Source organism: Sus scrofa, chromosome 14, assembly GCF_000003025.6.
Source record: "Sus scrofa isolate TJ Tabasco breed Duroc chromosome 14, Sscrofa11.1, whole genome shotgun sequence".
In the NCBI taxonomy this organism is placed as follows: domain Eukaryota; kingdom Metazoa; phylum Chordata; class Mammalia; order Artiodactyla; family Suidae; genus Sus; species Sus scrofa.
In genome coordinates this window covers 14,809,655-14,823,675 of record NC_010456.5, presented here as the reverse complement: position 1 = coordinate 14,823,675, position 14,021 = coordinate 14,809,655, and positions in this window count along the sequence as shown.

Sequence of the window (14,021 nt, the reverse complement as noted above, 5' to 3'; positions counted from 1 at the left end):
TTCTTAGGGCCTCACCTGTGGCATATGGAAGTTTCTGAGCTAGGAGTTGAATCAGAGCTGCAGCTTCCAGCCTGCAACACAGCCACAGTCATGGCAATATTGGATCTGAACTGCATTTGCAACCTATACACAGCTTGCAAGAAAGCTGGATCCTTAATGCACTGAGGGAGGTCAGGGATTGAACCCACATCCTCATGGATACTATGTTGGGTTCTTAACCCAATGAGCCACAGCAGGAACTCCCCAGAAATGCCTTCTTGGTTTGAGTCACCAGGCATGACACCCACATTGTGACTTGAGACAGGTCTGAATCCCAACTCTCAGCTTAGTAGCACTGAGCCTCTCTGAGCTTCTCTTTCTAAAGCTCAGTGAGGTGGGCTGGCTTCCCTGAGCTCCAAGGCCTCTTCCAGTGCTGATGTACTGGGGTTCAATATCTCTTCGGCTTTCTTAGGGAACTGGGTGGGCTTCTTCAGTGTGGGAGGGGCTGAGCCCAAGGCCATGCTGCTCCTCTCATGCTTGAGGACTGCTGCTCTGGGGGGCACCACCCACATCTCTCCTCTCCACTCCCTCATTCTGGGCTCCCAAGGGGGCCTCCAGTATCCGGAGTATGTGGAGATGGAGATGCTTTCCAAACATTCCTCCTTTGCTTCTCAGGGAATGGTTTTCACCCATCTTGGACAGTTTGGGCTGGCATTCTGGTCGGCAGCAGGATTGGCAATCCCAGATGGCTCCTGACTTTGACCTCCTGTGGGGCTCTGTCAACAGCCTGTCCATCACTGAGATGCAGGCATCTGTGTTCACCTGCTTCTGGTGCCAAGCAGAGGCTTTTCCCCAATTCCATCCTTCTCTGTCTCTCATCTCTCACTTTCCTTCCTAAACTTCCTCTCCCCACTCCCTTTCTTTTTTTGGCTGTAACCACGGCATGCAGAGGTTCCTGGGGCCAGGGATCAAACCCATGCCACAGCTGTAACCAGAGCCACGGCAGTAACAAATACTGGATCCTTGACCCACTGAGCCACGAGGGAGCTCCCTATTCTTCCCTTTGTTTTCCATTTAACCATGCTGTTTCTGAAGCAGCTTCCTACTTTGTAAATAGACTTAGCTGGTGGTGTATTTTTATTTTGAAAAAAACATTTGCAGATAGATAAGTAAAGACAATCTGCAAAACTGTACTGCTTCAACAATTGCTTGTTGTGAAATGTTACGTAATTGTTGAAATGGAGCTTACCTCAGCCTGAGTGTTCTTTTTTCCTTTCTTTTCTGTTTTTTTGCCTTTTCTAGGGCTGCTCCTGCGGCCTAGGTTCCCAGGCTAGGGGTCTAATCAGAGCTACAGCTGCTGGCCTACACCACAGCCACAGCAACATGGGATCCGAGCCATGTATGCGACCTACACCACAGCTCATGGCAATGCCGGATCCTTAACCCACTGAACAAGGCCAGGGATCGAACCCGCAGTCTCATAGTTCCTAGTCGGATTCATTAACCACTGAGCCACAACGGGAACTCAGAGCCTAAGTGTTCTTACCCTGTGTTTTGACTTCTTATGATCCTTGAATCTGAGGCTTATTCGTCTGGAACAGCTTCCCATTTCTTTTGAGGAGAGGGTGGGGATAGTGCTTTCCTTAGAGATTGCCTTCAGTGATAGTCGACTAAACATTTGAAGACTAAGTAGCACTAAAGTGGGAATCACCTCAAATGAAAGTAATCAGAAATCAATCTGTAATCAGAAATCAGCTGGGTTTTTTTTTTTCTAGAGTGACTATTTTACCATCTCTTCTTATAACCCCAGTAAAGATGCTATTCCTGAAATTTTGTACTTTGTTAACAAAAATGCCTGCCTGCACCCTGCCCCCCCCACCCCTGACCATACTGGAAGCAGAGTTGGACCTGCCAAAGCCACCTGAGTTAGCCCTGAGTCTCTGAGAAGCAGATGCCAAAGGAGCTTAATGCCTGTGGGAGAAAAATGGGGAGGAGGCTGGGACAGCTGGGAGAGTTGTCAGTCTGCAGAGCAAGTCTAGGTAGAGTGGAGGAGAGGAAGAGAAGCCGGGTGGGAGATTCTAAACTCACAGTTGGTCAAAGGCAAGTTTAGAAGAGAACAGAGGGGTCTTGAGCTCAGCTGCCCATCAGAGGCATCTGGATGTTGCAGGGATCTTGCCTAGCGCTCCGCATCATTCAGCCATTGGCTGGAAGCAGCCCCTGGGAAGTGGGAAGCGTGGCCTTCATGTAAATATCGTCATGCATTCAGAGGCCGGCACTGGGGCCCCTGGTCAGGCAAGCCCTCTGTAGTAGGGGGTCTGCAAGGTGCATTCTCATGGCCCCACTGCCTGATCTGGCCATTTTTTTTACGTACTTGAGAATCTCCTGCCCTCTATGCTTTCTTTTCCTTTTTCTTCCTTCTTCCCACCCTCCCTCTTTCTTTGGCCACCCCTGTGGCATATGGAAGTTCCGGGGCCAGGGGTTGAATTGGAGCTGCAGCTGAGGCTTCTATCACAATCACAGAAATGCCAGATCTCAGCTGCATATGTGACCTATGCTGCAGCTTGTGGCAACACCTCCTTAATCCACTGAGCAAGGCCAGGGATCAGACCCGTATCCTCACGGACACTATGTCAGGTTCATATCCTGCTGAGCCACAGTGGGAACTCCTATGCCCTCTTTTCATAGAGATGCTTTTACAGGGGCAGGGACTTGCTGTTTTGTTTCTGGTTACTAGCTGAAGAATCCACAGATCAATTGTGTTGCTTACAGCACCGCAAATGGACCGCCTCCAGGGTTGGGTTCCCCTGTTCTAATTGATGGAGAAAGCAAACAGCGCTGGGCATGGCTGTGTGCGACTGGTGCATTATGGAGTTCCAATAGGGTTACTCATGCTACCCCAAGTTTACCGACCTGATGGCATCCTGGGCTGTACATTCTCAGGGAGCAGATTTAGGTCACTCCTGCAAGGATGTGTGCACATTTTGTGATCCCCAGTGCCTGGGAGGGTAGCCCAGCACTTGGGACCTCTCTGCCCCTTGGCAATTTAGGTGCATTTGGCTCCCATGCTGTTTCCCAACCTGGGTAAGCCCTGATTTCTGTGGATGGCCAGCCTTACTTCCTTATGGCCCTCATCTCTGCCCCTGTGTCCAGGTGTGTCAACTCCATTCAGCCTCCTGAGACCTGGCACCACTTCCCTTACACGAGCAATCTAATCACACGTGTATTTTGCAAGGTTCGTAAATTGGCTGAGGACTTGGCTTCACGGTTGGGTTCACGACATGGACAGACTGCTACCATCTTGCTTTCCTGTCCCCCCTTAGCCTATGTCCTTTCCCCAAACCTGAGTTCTCTGCAGTATCTGGGCCCTTCTGCTCTAGGGAGAGCAGCCTCCTATGCTCTGAGGGTTCCTCTCCTGAATGCCTCCTTACCCCAAGGCTGCCTTTTCCCAGCCCCTGGATTCTGGGCAGGAAGTCTCCATCCCCTTGTAATCATTTTCTGTACAGCCTTTTTTTTCCTTCCTCAAAACAATTTCAAACTTACAAAAGAGTTGCAAAAATAGTACAAAGAACTCCCGCATACCCAGATTCCCCAAAGTTAACATCTTAGAGGACCACAGTACAATGAGCAAAATGAAGAAATTGACATCGATGCACTTTCTTATCTAATCTGTGGGTCTTATTCAAATTTTCCAACTGTTCCACTAACGCCCTTTTTCTGGTGCAGGATCCAGTTCAAGACAGGCTCAGAGCTATATTTAGTGGCCGTGTGGTCTTAGTCTCTATTAATCCAGATTCAAAGTCAGAGTTCAGCAACCTTTTTCTGTTAAGGACCAGAGAATGGATATTTTAGTCTTTCCAAGCCATGTGACCTCTCTCACAATTATTTTTGTTCTAGGTGAATAGCTGCCAGTCTAGGCCAATGGAGTCTGTAGATGGAAATCAATAGTTCTCCCAGTATATTTCCCCATTCACAGTGCCTGATGACCATCTGCATTCATTCAGAGTCTTCTAAGCAAACTGTTTCAGTGAATGACATGTTCACAGGTGAAGGCATTGGTCATGGCTCAGCATCCTTGTGAGGAGCAAGTGTTTCCAGGGACTGACAGCGTGGGCAGTGGGGCAAGTATGGAGCCTGGGCTGTCTGCTTGCTGCCATCATTTAGATATAGGCTTGGCCCTGCCGTCCCATTTCCCCCTCCCCACACCACCAATCCTATCACCAGGGGAGCAAGCTGTTCTTCATATTTCCTCTTCCTCCAAGCGAGACCCTCGACCCTCAGAATTCCCGACAGGGGAGTCAGCTGAGGACGGTGGGAGAGGGCGAGGGGGTTGGGGAGAGAGGGATGGAGGGGCAGCCCTGCGTCTCCTTAGCAATCAAAGCCGGCATTGTTCTCAAAGAGTTAACCCGCATACCAGGCTTGCAATTAGCAAGGAATAATGGGGTGTGATGGGTGTAGAACAACGGCTGGGACTGATTTTCAGCCCCGCAGTGAGAAACCGCCCTGCTGATTCCCCTTCCTTATTTCCTGGTAACTTGCAGGCGGCAGGCTCAGCAGAGCAGAAATCCTTGGGGTGGAGGAGGGGAAGGCAGGGGAGCAATCTGTCTTTGAATAATTTAAACAATGCAGCCCAGCCAAGCTAAATGGAGCTTATCAAATGTTACACCTCTTAAAGCTGCAATCAGAGGCGGCAGGATATTAACTGTAAAGCCCTCCTGCTCAGAGGGAAACCGAGGAACAGACCTGCTACTCACGGGAAAGGAAGAGGTAGCAGGAGAGAGAATTGGGTCCAGTTCGAAGGTCAGATCAATAGCACAAAGGAATAAGCAGATACCGAGGGCAGGACAGGGACAGCATTTACTGGGCACCTACTATATACAGGGATGACTGACCCTTTTACACAGGACATTTTCTTTCGTTATCTCAGTTCTAAAAGGCATGTGTTGCTATTCACATGTACTTTTAAACAGAGAAGCAAATCACTTAAGACTTATTCAATATTTCAAATGCTAGAAAACCCTAACCACCAACTGGCCTGAGCAAAGGGATTTTTTTTTTTTTTCATCATGTAGCAAAGATGTTTAAGGGTAGCTTGATTTGGGGCTCAAACCATGTCACTAGGACCCCATTTCTCTCCATGTCTTGGCTCTGCCCTAGGCTGAATTGGCTATAGGCTCAGCCTCCTTGGAGAGGTAAAATGACAGCAGTGGGACCCATCTCTGGTTCTCTGAGGTTCATGCTCAGCGAGGAAAAATAACTCTCTTCTCTAAGATTTGAAGCAGTTTTCATTTCCGGTCAAGATGGAATATCAGGGACCAGATTCACCTCCGCCTTGAACAACTAAAACCAGGACAAAATATCTGAAACAATGGCCTTTAGACAATGAATAACAGGTAGTACAAAACAGGGATTCCTGAGAAAAGGAAAACAGGAGTTTCTAGGCTATAACACCAAAGGGGAGACCCAGGTGGATCTTGGCAGTGTCCAGGGGGAGGCCATGCACCTGGAGTTCACAGGACAGTCTAGTGGAGAGGAGAGAGCTGCCCAGAGAGAGTGCTTTGGAGGGCTCCAGAGGGTCCTCCTCCGGTATGCAGCAGAGCACTGATGGATGCATTCATGTAAGGGAACTACTGGAGGTGAGGGAAGAGCCTCTTAAAGGAATAGACATGACCATCCTCAGAGCTCACCCAGATCAGAAATGTTCACGTTCCCACCAGACAGAGTGAAAATCTAGTAATACTTCGGGCATTGGGTAGAGTACTCAGAGGGTCACCATCTCTGTAGGGGCCGTAAGTCTGAATAGCCCTAGACTTAAGGCTGCTGTGGTCTGAACTAGCAAGTCTTACAAGCATGCCTTGAAAGTAACAGGTTGTTCCCAAGCAACTTAACTGAATCTCAAGAACATTAGAAGGAATACAAACATATCCAGCACTTGAGAAGTTAAAACTCACAATGTTGCTTAGCCAATTAAAAATTACCAAACATGCAAAGAGGCAGAAAAATATGACCCACAATGAAGAGAAATCTATTGATTATATCAATCAATAGAAACAGACCAAGAAATTACACAGATGACAGAATTAGTGGTAGACAAAGACATTAAATAATTACTATAAGTATATTCTATAGTTGAAAAAGATAAAGAAAACCATGACAATGACGTGGAAGACAAAAAATTCAGATACAACTTCTAGTGATGGAAAAAACTCAATGTCTGAGATGAAAACAAGATTTATAAGATTAACAGCGAATTAGACACTGCAAAAGAAAATATTAGTGAACTTGAAGAAATAGCAGTAGGAACTATTTTATATGAAATACAGAGAGAAAGACTAGAAAATCTTCGAATATCAGAGAGTTAGGGTTCAATTCAAGTGGCCTAACATACATATAACTAGAGTTCTGAAGGAGGGCAGATGGACAGGAACTTGTGCCTGGAAGATGCTCAGTTGTTGAATAAGTGATGACCCTGTTGCTTTGTGACCTTGAATCTCTTCTACTCTATGAAGTTGGGTCTCATAATGATGGTAATAATAACGATGAGTGTGAGAATGATGTATTCATTGGTCACATACAATGTGAGAATATGTATAATTTTTCATTTTACCCTTGTAACAACCCTGGAAACCTGTCACTATCCTCACATTACAGATGAGGAAGCAGGCATGTGGAGCCCGTTTGTCTCATGAAGGTGTAGCTGGAACAGATATCGTGGGAGACAATGTGATTGTATAAAGTCACATAGTTTTGTGAGACCATGGACCCTGAAGATGATTTGAGCTAGAAAAGGAACAGTAAGAATCAAGGCACACCTCTTGTTTTAGCTCTCAATTAATTTCTGAACGTGGTGAATCTTTTCTTATCTCTGGTCATCATGTTTCTTTCCTATAACATCAGGATGTTGGAAGCTCCCCGGATGAACATTCGAATCATTTGTACTTGTTTCCATCATTTATGTGTATATCCCCCTCCCCCCCAGGGCTCATGTCACTTGGGTGAGAGGTGTCTCTTGAGTGGTGTGGAAAATCAGAGACCAGCACCCTAGCTAGGGCCACGTGAGAATAGTCATTATGTTGGAGACTTGGTCAACTATCGACAAATACCTACATTGCTAGTCATTGAGGCACTAGGTAATAGCTCCATCGGATAACTGTCAGGATGGGGAGGGAGCACACAACCAGATCAGGTGACAGGTGACCCAAGAATTGTTGGTAGAAGATTCAAAGGCAGCACAGCCCTGAACTTAGGCATTTGGAGGGCTAGACTTTGTAGAGGACACTTTTTCTTCTGTGGGATCAGGAATCTGTTTTTCTGTACATCTGGACCTGTAACCTTGGCAGCCATGTTTCCCATCTCACTCCTTTGGGACAATATATTCCAGAAAGATGCTTTGGTGAGAGAGAAGAATGAATGGGACTCATTCGGAGAAGCTTGGTAGTGAGATGGAGAGCGTCCCAGAGTCTTTCTTTTCAATGGCTATGTTTTCCCTGCATTTCTGCCATGAGATCCTAGAAGAGATTCTGCACCTTGTCGTAAATTCTCCTAATGGCTTAAGCCAACTTCAGCTGAGTTCTGTAATGTGCAACCTAAAGTCTTAATTTTCTCAGGAGTCAAGCTAGGATTATACTTGGACATCCAGGGAGACTCACTGCCCCCTAACCTCAAGAAGTGTTAAAGATGGCAGTGCAGATCTGCTTTCAGATGTATCAGGTGTTTGGGGCTGGCAGGATGTACACAAAAGCTCATTCAATAAAATGGGAGAGATATCATCCAACCCCCCCAACTCCTTATTCTAAAAATAATGCAGATAGCACACATATGTTCTTTGCAAGAAAAACACATTTCAGTCTATGCACACAAGTCCTTTTTCAAATTTAGTGGCTCTTTTGGATGCCAACTGAATACAACTCCAAGGACTTGAAGAGTCATTAAATAATTTTTGACATCAAAAACATTTTTTCTCACATTCCCTGGTTTTCTTTGGACGCAAGGATTGCTGAGTTTTGAACTGTAGAAAATAAAAGTATGCTTGATTTACCCTGGTATAAAGTCATTTGGGTTATTCTATTATAGTAGCCTTCAGTTATGGAGCATTGGTTTATACATGAGGTCTTCATAGCACTAATATTCTAATAAAGGGCCCTCCTTGAAAACGTAACTTTAAAAAAGTTAATAATGTTTGATGACCCTAAAACTGCACACAGTTCCTTGATTCCCTAAATAAAGGGTACTATATAACTTTTTCTTGATGATAAGGAATCATCTTGGTAAGCATCATTTCTTGTACTTGAAAATAAATGACACAATGATGTTCTCCAACACCATTGAGATCACGCAGCTATTTGCCCTTAAGCTAAGTTGCCATATCAGTCTGCTTCTCATGAGTTAAGTTTTAGTAAATTCACTTTTTAGGCGGTCAGCTCTCAGATTCTGCTAACATTAGTGTGTTTGTCTCTCCAAGGACCCCCTCCAGTTTGCTGACACCAAGACAAACACATGTGTGTGTGCACATAAACTCACACCCACACTTACTCCCTCCAGCACGAGCACTCTTAGGTTGCAGAGTTGGCTTTATACCTGTGATCATAACTGGATGGTGTCACATGGGCCACGTGGAGGGGAGCAGCGTGGTGTATTTGGAGCAGCGTTTCCTTCTGGTGCCTGTCCCCGAGCCCTCCCTCTGGGCTCCACATCTTTGCTGCCCCACAGGCCACTCCAACTTCCTTTACTTCTGGCTCCTGAATTTCCATCATGGCCCGGATTCTGGTTCTGCTTCTTGAGTTGCTCTTCTGAGAAGTGGACTTTGGATCTGCATGTTCTTGGCCTTTGCCAAGTGCTGTTTTCATTCACTCTTCCAGTCACCTTTTCAGGCATTTAATTCTCCCCTTCCTCCCCCCCAACCCCGCTAACTCTCAGACTTCCCTTTACTACACATGCACAGTCCCAAGCATCTGTGGATCTCCCTTTGTCATTAAAATAATTTTTAATCATTGATATGGTTTTTAAATTGAAAAATTTTTTATTCTTAAATTTTTTAATTAAAAATTAACATTAAAATTTTATTTTATTAATTTTAAATTGTATTTTTCTAAATTTAATTCATTAAAATAATTTTGACTGGCTACACAGACTTCACTCACATTGTCTCAGCTCGGGCTGCTATAACAGGACTCTCATAGACTGAGTGCTGTAAACAACAATTATCTCTCACAGTCCTGGACACTGCGAAGTCCATGGTCAACATGGTCAAGTTCTGTGAGAGCCCGATTTCTTGTTCCTCACATGGTTGAGAGACACAATTTTGAATCTTTTCCTCTTTTTTTTTTTTTTTTTTTTTTAATGTTTTTGGCTGCACCTGCAGCTTATGGAAGTTCCTGGGTTGGGGATCAAACCCCTTAGCAGCGACCCAAGCAGAGACAAGGCCAGATCCTTAATCCACTGTACATGGCAGGAACTCCTCTTCCTCTTTTTATGAGGGCACTGATCTCATCATGAGGTCCCTACCTTAACAACCCAATCTATCTCTAATTACCTTCCAAAGGCCCCACTTCCAAATACCATCACACTGGGGATTCAAGTTTCAACATAGGAATTTTGTGGAACACAGACATTCAGTCCATAATAAATACATATATAGCTCTTTGCATAACAAAGTTATAAATAATTTGGCCTGTTATAGATAGCGAACAATGCGATATGGATCTACCATCAGCACAAACCCAACAGTTGTGAGTTTCAACATTTTCTTCTCAGCATTTTATAATTGTTATTAACTCATACTGTTTCTAAATTTCAGTTTCTCACAATAGCATTTCCTCCCTGTAAACTTATTATATTTTTGGCTAAAGTATTTTATTTTATTGTTGTTTTTGTCTTTTTGTCATTTCTTGGGCTGCTCCCACGGCATATGGAGGGTCCCAGGCTAGGGGTCTAATCAGTGCCATAGCCACCAGCCTACGCCAGAGCCACAGCAATGCGGGATCTGAGCCGCGTCTGCAACCTACACCACAGCTCACGGCAATGCCGGATCGTCAACCCACTGAGCAAGGGCAGGGACCGAACCTGCAACCTCATGGTTCCTAGTCGGATTCGTTAACCACTGCACCACCACGGGAACTCCGGCTAAAATATTTTAAAGTAAATCACAGCTATCATAGCATATCACCCCTAAGTATTTCAGAATGTGTCTCTAAAAAATAAAATAATTTTCTTACATAGTCAAGAAATTAGTAATAGTCACTTAGTATTCTCTAGTACCTATTGTGTATTCAAATGTCTCCAAATGTCTTCCTTGGAGAAGGAAGGCAAGTGCTCATGGTTGAACTTGATCACCGATGCTTTGGCTTCTGTGCCAGATTCCACTGTACCCTCTCTGCCCCCTACCCCTTGCCATCCTCCCCTAACCCTAACCCTAACCCTGATTAGTAGGGGCAGGAGAAAAGGACGATGTCCATGTTTCTGGTCTGGACAACTAGATGGATGTTAGTGTCCACTATGGGAGGGAAGGAAAACAGTTTGAAGAAGAGATGTGGGAGTTCCTATTGTGGCTCAGTGGGTTAAGAACCCAACTAGTATCCATGAGGACGTGGGTTCGATCCCTGGCCTCACTCACTGGGTTAAGGATCTGGTGTTGCTGTAAGCTGTGGTGTATGTCGGCACCTGGTGCTCCAATTCAACCCCTAGCCTGGGAACCTCCATATACCTTGTGTGTGTCCCTAAAAAAAAGAAAAGAAAAGAAAAAGGGATGTGGATGGTGGGGATCAAGAAGGATGACTTTGTCCTTGGAAATGTCAAAGTTAAGGTTTGTAGAGTGGCTGTATTTTGTGCTACCTCTTAGCAGTGAGTCAAATCCAGGTGGTCGAGCATGCATGCCTGAAGCTCTGGGGGTTTTAACCTGACCCAAGATATTTTCCAAGTGCTGAGAGCAACAGAGGAGAGGAAGTTTCTCCAGAGGATGAAGGTGGTTCACAGTTAAAGATTTCAAAGGGGCTGAGGGGACTTAGGGCAGTCACATCCTACAAGCAATTAGAGATTGAGAATCGGAGCCACTTTGTCATCTTCCCAGCCTGGGAGAGGGTTCTGGAGAAAACGCTTCTAAAAATCCTGCCTCAAAATCAGAGCAAATAGCCTTCCTATATCCTTGTGAACACATAGGCATGTGCATACGTGTTAACACATGCACACGTTAGCCTGTGCATAAACACACAAACACACATGCTGGCACATGGCTATAACTGACCTCCCCCCACACACATACAGAAACACACACACACACACACACACACACACACACACACACACACACACACCAGTGCACTTGTTCAGGTAAGGTCCTCAGCCTGTGGCTGCAAGAGTGCTTCCCAGTTCCTTTCTCTCTTGCCCTTGCCTGGAGTTTATGGCACTTGGAAAATGTCAAGTGTGGGAGGCCTTTTAGTCTTGGGTTAGGTTAAAACTCCCTCCACATATTTGGAGGGCGTCCAGGCCCAGCAAGCAGGCTCACGAAGCAGATAACGGTGACCTTGCTGGTGAGGGAGGACAGCCCAGCTGAGGCCAAGGAGCCATGCAGGCTGAGCTGAGGTCACTTCCCCTCCCCCGCTGCACCTGGGGTGGCTCTGATGGCAAAGACCCTGGTCCAGAGTTGGACCTGAAGACACGGCTCTGCTCTCAAGGAGGGGGTGAGAGGCCCACGCTGGCCCTGCAGGTGCGGGGGGAGGAGAGTCCATCTCTCCCCTGGGACCCCACAGGCTAATGGTCCAATGTCAACCTCCTCGACTTCCCAAAGGTACCAAGCACCTCTCCAGAATGGTGCCAGCCTCTCCTTGCTAGTGAGGCTGTGTCTCGATTCTCAGCTCCAAGGCCCCACTAGGGCAGCTCAAGTCTCAGCATGACCAGCGTGTAGCTGGAGGCCACGGAGGTCCTCTTATCCAAATGGAGTCCCCTCTATGTCCACCTCCTTCAAGGGGCCAGGTTGTCCTGTTCAGTGACCACAGGGCACAGGGCTCTCACTGCCTCTGGAAGCAGCCCCTGGCAGAAGTGAGCTCTGCCAGCTTCATGCCCCTCTGTCACTTCCATTCACTCCTCCTGACTGTGCCACTCGGGCTGGGCAGGACAGCATTTCCACACTTGAAAACAGCTGGCATTCACGCCACGGGCAAATACTGATAGGCCACTTGCAAGATGCCGGGCCCAGGGCTGGGAGCTGAGGGCAGACGTGTGCTTGGTGGTCTGGTGGATGGGTGGACAGGAGGGGAGGGTGATGACGTGGGGGCTGGGGGTGTCAGAGGGCTGGGGGAACCTGGGCGGGGGGCTATGAGCCCAGAGGAGAGGACAGCCAGCCGTGTGCTGGAGGTCATGCCAGGGTCCCTCAAGTGGAGGTGCCCTCTAACAGAGGGAATGGGTGTGCGAAGGTGGGGGTGCAGCCTGGCACCTGCACAGCAGGTGATTCAGGATGTGCAGGTCATAGAGAGCGGCCTTGGGCATCAGTTGGACTTCATCCTGCGGCTCAGGCGGGGGCGAGGGTAAGCATAGACCACAGAGCTTTAAGTGGGGAGAGGCAGGCTCAGGTATGGATTTTAGTGAGGCCACACCCACTGACAGGAGGAGAAGGCATTTCTGGAGCATCCTCTGGCTGGAGAAGGGAGTCCAGGAGGGGCTGCTGGAGGTGGCTGGGCTGGAGGTGTGGGCTGCCTGGGCTAAGGTGGCGGCTGTGGGTGGAGTTGAGTGGTAACATATGAGTCCAAGGGAGGTGGAAAACTTCTCCAGAGCCTGCACGTACTCACAGGCCATAACTTTGAAGCACTTCACTGGCCGGCTTGATCTTCCGGGTTGAGCTCCTGTTTACAGTTTGGGGAAACTTCGGTCGTGCTGCCCAAAGTGGAACACAGGATTTCAGATCATGTCTGCACGGTGTGGAAAAACTTGGCCCTTTATCCCTCCCTCTGGTCTATCCTTTCTGCCACTGAGATGGTTGTCCTCGACCTGGTGGCTGTAGCTCACAGTTGCTCATAGAGACTCACACTGTCTTCTCAAGGCCTCAAACCCTCACTCGGCATGGCTCAAAGCTGTGCACCCCTGCTTGGAACTTGGGCAGCTGGTTTTTAGAACCTCTTAACAGGAACTCACATTTATCATTTTGATTTACATTTATTTCTATCGATAATTCAATTTTCTTCGATTCAGTGCCCCCACTTACACCCCTTTGCTCAGAAGAGGTAGAAGCCCTGGGTTAGAGGCCTCCAGGTTTGGCCCCTGAGTTGATATGTGATTTTTATCTACTGTGTAAAAAAATAATAATAACGTCTTTTTCATTCTATAAGGTTTGAAAGGAGAATTATATGCTTTTTGTTTGTTTGTTTTTTGTCTTTTTGCCTTTTCTAGGGCCACACCCAGGGCATATGGAGGTTCCCAGGCTAGGGGTCAAATCAGAGCCAGAGCCACAGCAAGGCAGGATCCCAGCCACATCTGCAACCTACACCACAGCTCACGGCAATGCCAGATCCTCAACCCACTGAGCGAGGCCAGGGATCTAACCCGCTACCTCATGGTTCCTAGTCGGATTCGTTAACAACTGAGCCATGACGGGAACTCCCAAGAGAATTATATATTTCAAAAAGAGTTATTTCTAAAAAGCTCACTACTTAAAACTTAAAAAAAACTTAAGAAGTTACTGCCAGGTTGTTTTTTCTTTCCATCTTGAGGGAACAATGTATTGTCATTTGCATGGAGCAAGGAGGCAGCGGGTGATGTGCTCACTCCATCCTCCTTCTCGTGGAGCCCACCTGCTTTTGGTCGGGCCCGCCAGGCAGACTAGGAGGAAGGCACAGCATGAGGGCCAGGCCTGCTCTCCTGTAATACCTCCACCAGGGCCTGGCTCAGCTGCCAGCTGGGCTTGACCCGCCAAAGGACCGTATGTAAAAAGTGCAGTGTGTGTGCGTGTGTGTGTGTGTGCACGCGCATGCGTGCTCGCATGTGTGTGTGTGTGTGTGTGGTGGGGGCCAGGTTATTGGGGTGGAGGGAAGGAAACTGTTTGATTAATGGGTGTCCTG